Here is a 7932-nt window from a genome sequence, read left to right on the forward strand (position 1 = left end):
ACGACTGGGCAGGAAGAGTCATGAGTCGTTTTCTGTTTCATCCCCTCCAGGGACGAGGCCGGGGACCCCAGGGCTGTGAGCAAAGAGAGGGAGAGCATGTGGGGGGCGCGGGTGTGGGGCGGTAGAGGTCTCGGGACCTGTGCTGACGTGCACGTGACCACCCCTGTGTCCACCAGCGTGGCCCCAGACGTTGCACTAAGAACCTTTGGATGTTGGTACACGTGAGCGTTGCAGGGGCTATCCACTCTAGCCCGGTCGCCATACCCCTCTGGCATCTTCTGTGTGACCTGGGAAGAGTTAGTCAGTGCTCCTGAGCCACAAGCCTCAGGCCCCTTTTCTGTACTCCGGGCATGATCCTAGCCCCCACCTCTGAGCTTTGGGTGAGGGCTGGGGGACCTGACCTATGCCTAGGAAGGAGGCTTAGAGCAGCACCTGGACCCAGCAGGAGGAGCGTGATCTGGTCGGTGTCCTTCGTTCTTCACGCAGCCCAGATGGCCGGTGGCCCACCCTGTTGCGGTCTGTTTTTCTCTCCCCCGAGGAAGCCCCGCATGCCCCTCCCTAGCAGGAGGCCCGTCACGCTGACGCTGGCTGAAGGACGCACCCCTTGAGCGGAGAGGCACGAAGGCTTGTGGATTTGCAGCCTTTGGAGGCATGGCTGCAGCTATGATGCCCGTGGCGGAAGGTGACCGAGGGTCACTCAGGGCCACCTGGACCTTCAGGGTTGCTCAGCAGAGGTGTGAGCGCTACCCCCACTTCTTCGGTGGCGCGCCTCTACACAGAAACGGAAGACGGCGCTCAGTAGACTGGCAGTGGGGTTACACGCCACCAGACGGATAGGGCTTCGCATAAGGGGTGGGGTCCTTAGCCTTCGGCCGGTGGAGTTTCAAAGCCGAGCTGTCCCATAGCACTTCCTGCAATTCTGTCTCTAGAGCACTTGAAATGTGGCTAGTGGGAATGAGAAACTGAATCTTTCGGGTTAATTAAACTGAAACTGCCACATGGGACGTGCACTATCGTATGGGGCAGCACAGTCGTAGAGGGTCCTTGGATGTTCATGAACATCTTGTAAACCTTTGACGCGGGATGTGTGTGTGTGTGTGTGTGTGTGTGTGTGTGTGTGTGGTTTGTATTTCTGGGAGGTGATTCCATGGCTTTCATCAGCTTCTGCTAACTACCAAAGAGGTCAGGACCTGCAGCTTTATGGCTTTGGCAGAAAGGCAGCAAGGTAAGGGAGGTGATTGTGGCCTCTGGTAACCAGTACGGTTGCTCCTTCCTGCTTTTGCCTGTGGGTGGCTTCTGGGGATGAACCCCTATGTCCTTGACTTCTTCCTAGCAGGCTAGGACCCCTAGCCCAGAGCCCACTGGCGTGAAGCTCAGACTCTCATGCATCCTGCGGTTTTATATGTTTTTAAGATCTTATTTATTTGGCAGAGAGAGGCAGAGCGCAGAAGCAGAGGGAGCAACAGAGGGAGAGGGAGAAGCAGGCTCCCACTGAGCAGGGGACCTGATGCGGGGCTCTGTCCCACGACCCCGGGTTCACGGCCTGAGCCAAAGGAGATGCTCAGCCGCTGAGCCACCCAGGCGCCCCTCTCTCTGTGTCTCTCATGAATCAATCAATGCAATCTTTTTATTAAAGAAAAAAAGGAATGGGGTGTGACCCTTGAACTCAGGGGTGTGAGCTTGAGCCCCTCGTTCAGTGCAGAGAGGACTAAGAGGCAAATAAACTCTTGAAAAAGGGAGCACCCTTTAAGTGCGCAGCGCCCATTCTTAGCCCTCCCACCACGAGCCAGCCGCTAGCTCTTTGTCATATCTTATGGGCATTTTAAAAATGTTCTGTGAAAAAGTTCATCGCATCGATGCCTCGTACTTTATGAAGACAACCTGCTCGTTTGGATAGAGCCCTTGGTTCCACATCTCCAAACCTCTAAGTCACGCTTGATGGAAACGCCTGAGCACCCAGACGCTCCTTGCTGTATGTTTTAGACCCGTTGACAGCGGGTGAGCTGGAACACTGGGCCAAGTCCCCTGAAATGGGAGTCACTGGAGTACGGTCTCAAGATACGAACGGAGAAGAGACAGCTCAGAGAATTCAAAAGAACAAGTGCCCTGAGGTTTTAGGAGTCAATACCTTAGAGCAGGCGCCGGATCTGAGGTGGAGTCTGAGTGTGTGAATGGGGGCGAGGGGCTCCCCGGTTCCAACTCCTTCTACCCTAGGACATCCACCGAGGTGCAGCCCCCCTTCCTCCAGCTCTGCCAGCTGAGGCTTGAGTCCAAGGCTACTAGGCCACTTGGCGGAGGGTGACCTGATCCCAGACAAGGCCACATGACATCCAGATCGTGCTGCGAGCACCGTCTCAAGAGAAGGTGCACGTAGGAGCAAGGGCCCCTAGGAGAGGAGCAGGCAGCAAGGAGGAAGGGCACCGGCGGGCGCGGGGTGTGTTTGTGATGGGGGGCGGGGACACAGCAGCAGCACCTTGCACACCACCCGGATCCATCATCTTGTCCCCCGAGGCCCCCTGAGGGAGGAAGAGAGGAGTCAGGGGACAGATAATGATGGAGATGAGAGAAATGCCCAGGACAACGGCGTCCCTACTGGGTAGCATCCTGCGGATTAGTAGCACGTGGTATGCCTTCGCCGACCCCTGGGCCCTGCCCCGTAGGACTCAAGTCTCCAAAGAGAAGGCAACTGTCGGGGGGAGGAGGGGTAACAGTACCTGGAATGATGGGGACACAGTAAAGGAAGAACAGGTCCCTTCCCCGCTGGCCTGCAGTGCTCCAAGCCTCCTATGGTCCAGCGGGCCCTCCGCCAAGCACCAAGAGGACTCCACTCCCCACCAACGTCCGAGGTTCCCCTGCTGACACGGAGACACCTTGTCACTGGGTCACAGGCAAAGGACATGTCACCACAAGGGGCATCCCGCCTGGGAAGCACCCTCGTTCTCCACCTAGCCTGAGATGCCCCCCCACTCCGACACGGGCACGCCCAAACCATGGGTCTCCAGCAAGGGGGATCCCAGCACAACAAAGCGCCTGGCCCAGCAACCCTGTCCTTCCCAGCTGGGCCCGAGAGTGCCCTCCTCCACCCCGCCCCGAGAAGCCCTGCTGCCCGCGGGCACCGACGCGGGGAATCAAGCTCCAAGGGTTTGGCCCAGAATGGTCCCCTTCTTCCACCGGTAGAGGGCATCCTGCCTCCCAAAGCTCCCAACCCTGGAAACGTTGCTTGCCCCGAAGGCACCGGAATCCTTTGCCCCACCCAGAATCCTCAGGTAGCCTGGCCTGGGGAGATTTCTTCCATTTCCTCCAGCAAGATCCGCAGGGACAAGTGGAAGTCCCAGCAGCAGCATAAACCCAGGCGACCAAAGGAGCACCACCAAGGCCCCAGGGCCCACCCCACCCCCCAACGCCTGGCTCAGGCAACTCTTGGTCTCTGGGTCCCGACCGCCAGCCGCACGTAGCTTGAACAGATGTCTGTAAAACAAATAATTGAGAAGCAGCACCACACGGACGTGGAAAATCATCTTGTCCCTACAACCACAGCCCACAACAGTAGGCCAGCACCTGCAGGCCAAACCTCCAAAGGACGACTGCTTGCCCACATACCAAGTGGAAAGAGAACCCGGTGTCTCCTCCCATACTTTCCGAAATGGCGAGGACACGATGGTAAATCATCCTTCGTGCAAAGATCCAGGAAGTCCTCCGCTCGGATGAGAACAGACAGTCAAGTGATACTAGCTCCAGAATTAAGGAGATGTCAGAACGAACTCATAAAGCATCGATCCTAAAAATAACACTTACAAGTACACGGCGGGGGCGCCTGGGTGGCTCCGTCGCAGAAGCGCCTGCCTTCAGCTCAGGTCATGATCCCAGCGTCCTGGGTTCGAGCCCCGCATCGAGCTCCCTGCTTCTCCCTCTCCCTCTGTTTGCAGCTCATCCTGCCTGTGTTCTCACTCTCGGGCTTTCTGTCTCTCTCTTCCTCTCTCTCCCGCCCTCTCTCTCCCTCCCTCTCTCTAACCAATATGACTCTTGTTTAAAAAATTACAAGTACATGTTCATACCAGGCTCTTTGTAATAGCCAACAGCTCGAAGCACCCCAGCTGCCCTTCAGTGGATGACTGTTGCAACGCCCCTGCGGGATACCTATACAGCCATACAAAGAAACAAATATGGTTGGTTACACAGAATGACTTGGAGAAATCTCCAGGGAATTGTGCTGGGGGGCGCGGAGCCCATCCCCAAAGGCTACAGACCATAGGATTCCATGTAGAAAACATTCTTGAAATGACAAAATGATGTGAGGGGAGAACAGAGTGGAGCCCCTGGGGAACTCATTGGGTGAGCGCCTGACTCTTGATCTCAGCTCACGTCTTGGTCTCAGGGTCGTGGGTTCAGGCCCTGCACTGGGTTCTGCACCGGGCACGGGCACGGAGGCTACATTTAACAAAAAAACAAAAAAGAAACAAACAAACAAACGAACAAAAACGGAGATCGGACACATTAGTGGTTGCCAGAGGCCAGAGAAGATCAGGGACTGTGTCACAGGGGTGGATGGGCAGGACAGGGTGCGGGTGAGTAGAGCCAGGCCTTCCTCATGCCAATAGGCTGGATTGGAAGTAGATTTTTTGCAATTCTCCTTGGCCGAACTCCTGGAAGGGTAAAGGAGACCTCTCTCTTTGTTCAACTGCAGGTCAACTACAATCATGTCAGAATGAAAAGTTGAATTGAAAACAGGGACGCCACGGAAAGATCTGCCCCACGTCCAGCAAATTCCGAACCACCGTTTCCGAGGCCCTTGGGTCCGCGGTCAAGACACTGACTTGAGAAATTGCCTCTCTTTAGCAGCTAATGCTCCAGCCCGCTGGTTGCGCTGGTTGCGGTGAGGCCACACCCTGGGCCTTCTCACCTCCCACCTGTGGTCCTTAGGCCTTTGGGGTTCTTTGGGAACCCAGCCCTAGGGGCTGATGCAGCCCGGGCTTCGCCGAGGGTGCACCCACTCTCGCTTGAAGCACAGGGACTTTCGGGCCCACCGGCTGCTGAAGCACAGTCTGCTTGCGAAGCCTTTGGGTTCCCAGCCCATTGTGTGTGACCTCAAAGGCAAGCTGCCATCACCTCTTCTCAGAAAAGGGCCCGATGGCCAGGGAAGTTCTGGCAGGGCTTTGAGGGCAGAGGGGAGAGAAGACCTCGGTCGGTCACGTTGGACACACCAGGACCAAAGGATGATTTCCACTCCAGGCGTTCGTTCGTGAGGGTCAGTCTGTGATTGTTTGTGGACAGGGTGGGGAGACCTGTGTCCCACTGCCCCCTTTCCCCACAGATCCTCCCAAGTACCGCACTGCCCCTTTCCCTCCCCACCACTTCCGGGTGCTCCCCCTCCTCACTGCTAAGGAAGCTCAGCTGGGGGTGCCGGTGGGGGCCGTTCCGGGAGTCCAGGCCTCAAAGCCTCAGCGCCAAACTCTTTTACTGAGCTCACCGTTAAGTGAGACTCAGCGCTGCGGACGGGACCAGACTGCTGACGGACCCCAAGGTAACAACCGCTAACCTTGAGTGTGTCTGCTCAGAGCCCGGTTCTCCCCGTGTCCACCAGGCTGGCGAGCGGAGCCTCTGGACCGGCACGAGCCCACTGCCGGCGCCCAGGCCAATTCTGACCTGCTCCTCTTGCGACCCGGGTGGGCGTCCAGACCCGTCCTCTCCTCGGATCGGGCAGCCCGGAGGTCTCCCGCTTCGCGGAGGTTAGCCCAAGTGAAGGCTAACTTGGGAACGAACGTAGCCCACACAGCCGACCAGCAGAGCGCACGCCAGCCCAGAACCCCCGCGCTAGGGCAGTGCCCCCCGCCTCCGCGCCCGGCATCTCTGCCCAGCAGCTGGGACCAGAGGCGCGGCCGCCACGCCCGGACCGCCCGGTTGGAAGCACTCACCGCGCACCAGCAGCGGCACCAGCAGTGTCAACACGGACGTGCTGCTCCTCTTGGAGTCCTCCGAACGGACCCCTCGCCCAGGAGCCTGTGAGGCCCCGGGGGAACAGTCAGTCACCTGCCCAGAGTCACTCCATTAGTGGGCAGCCAGCAGAGCCAGGACGCGAACCCCTGAGATCCCCGTGGAGGGCACCCTGACCACCTCAGCAGCAACACCGCCTCCCCGCGGAGACAGGTGCGCCCCAGGAAAATCTGCAGGATCCAAGGGGCGGATGAAACCACTGAAGGTCACACGCCCAAGTCAGGTCAGGTCTCCCCGGGCCAATCAAGAAAATACGAATGGGCAAGTAAGAGTCCACGGGCTCTCAGTCTTCGGGACCAACCCGGAGCAGATGGGAGCCCGCGCTCGCTCTGTCTCTCTGACCTAGTCCCTCGCCCCCAAGGTCTCTGCCTAGACTCTGCGAGAGGCACAGCTTCCTCGCAGCTCTGCAGAAGCAGCTTCTGCACCCGGCTGTGGATCTCCTGGGCCACGAGGGCCAGGAACTGCACGGACACCAAGGGACTTAGGACCCGTTCCGGGGTGGGCATCTCAGGCCGAAGCCACCCACCGTTGGCAAAGCTCCAGGAGCCGCCTGACGGTTTCCTGGGGCCCAGCGGCACAATCCACAGGGGCAGGGAGGAGGCCACCAGGCTGCGCCCTCCAGCTGGGCTGGCCTGGGCTAGGCGGGGGCAGCTCCTGGCGGCAGGTGCAGTAGCTCCCGGGCTGTGACAGTCAGGAGGCCTTTGGCTCCTGGGAGCGCGGGCCAGACGCCAGGGTCAGTTTGCTAGACGTCGTGACCCCGAAAGCAGCGGCCACCGCCACCGCCGACGTCCAAGGAGCCCGCGCCCCGGGCACGTGGGCGGGCGGGCGGGCGGGAGCCATTAAAAAGCAGGTGCAGGACCGCCGTGCCCCGGGCTCCCAGTCACAGCCCGGAGGGGCCGCGGCCTCTGTGGCTTCGGGGAGTGGGGCTCCCGCGCCCTCGACCCGATTCTGCGCGGGCTTGGGAGGCCCCGTCGCAGGCGGCTGTCTCCTGTCTGTCGGGGACCCACGCACCACTAGGCCCTGCTCCCAGCAGGGAAGTAGCAGCAGCCCTCAAGTCTGGCGTCCGCACGCCAAGGGCTCCAGCTGGGGACCACCGCGTGCACCACTTGGCCTCAGTGACAGCATCTGCCTGGCGCCGGCTCAGCCAGGAGGGAGAAATGGGAGCCCAGCCGCGGGGCGGGGACTGGCCCAGCCTGGCCCTGGCCCGCCCCGCCCCGCCGGCCAGGGACCAATTGGAACAGGAGAAGAGGTGGGGCGGCGAGGCCAACCCCAGCGCCCACAAGCCCTCTGCTGGCGGCCCAGGGCGGAGAGGAGAGCACCGGGCTAGCCAGGTGGAAGCTCAGGTGTTCAAGGGAAGAAAGTAGGAAGGTAGCTCATGGCCACTGGGACCCGCCAGACCAAGATCAGAGGCATCAGCCCAGGAGAGCTGATGAAAGTGCCAAGTGTCCAGCTCATGCGAGATGCGGTGCGTCAGGGTGTCGGGGTGTCGGGAAAGGGGGCCCCAGAGACGTGCGGGGCCTCCCAGGAAATTCTCCCTGCACTGGGACGTTTGAGAATCAGCGACCTGGGCGGAAGAGTCCAAGGGGGTCCCCACCGCTCCGGTTCCTCTCGGGTAGACGGCAGAGAAGGCCTCGCTAGGATCAAAAACGGGGGCTGTGCCACCCAGGCAGCCCCTGGGCTCTGGAAGCGCTTCAGACCGGAAACGGGGACGCTTCCGAAGCGGCAGGAGGCCCGACCCACGTCAGCCTCGTCCGGGGCCCAGACGGCGGGGCGGGAGGCTCAGGGCCTGCCAAGGAGCTGGAGTCCGCAGGGCGGGCCCTCCTGGCCTGGCAAAGCGGTGCGCCCCGACGCAGTACCTGTCTGAGCCACCGGAGGGCGCGTGGGGCCCTGGAGCGCGGGAGGCGCGGCTCCCCGCGCGCGTGCGTGCCTGGACCAAGGACC

At 60.4% G+C, this 7932-nt stretch overlaps 1 long non-coding RNA gene across 1 annotated transcript; it reads right to left on the reverse strand.

Annotated features, from left to right (window-relative positions):
• Positions 1-1607: 1607 nt before the first annotated feature.
• Positions 1608-2505, reverse strand: LOC129517736 (uncharacterized). Its single transcript, XR_008666091.1, has 2 exons — positions 2129-2505; positions 1608-2025 (listed from the first exon to the last, which is right to left on the reverse strand). It is a non-coding gene; the product is annotated as an uncharacterized LOC129517736 (long non-coding RNA).
• Between the last annotated feature and the right edge of the window lie 5427 nt (positions 2506-7932).

The sequence above is a fragment of the Nyctereutes procyonoides genome, unplaced genomic scaffold, assembly GCF_905146905.1.
Source record: "Nyctereutes procyonoides isolate TBG_1078 unplaced genomic scaffold, NYPRO_anot_genome, whole genome shotgun sequence".
NCBI lineage: Eukaryota > Metazoa > Chordata > Mammalia > Carnivora > Canidae > Nyctereutes > Nyctereutes procyonoides.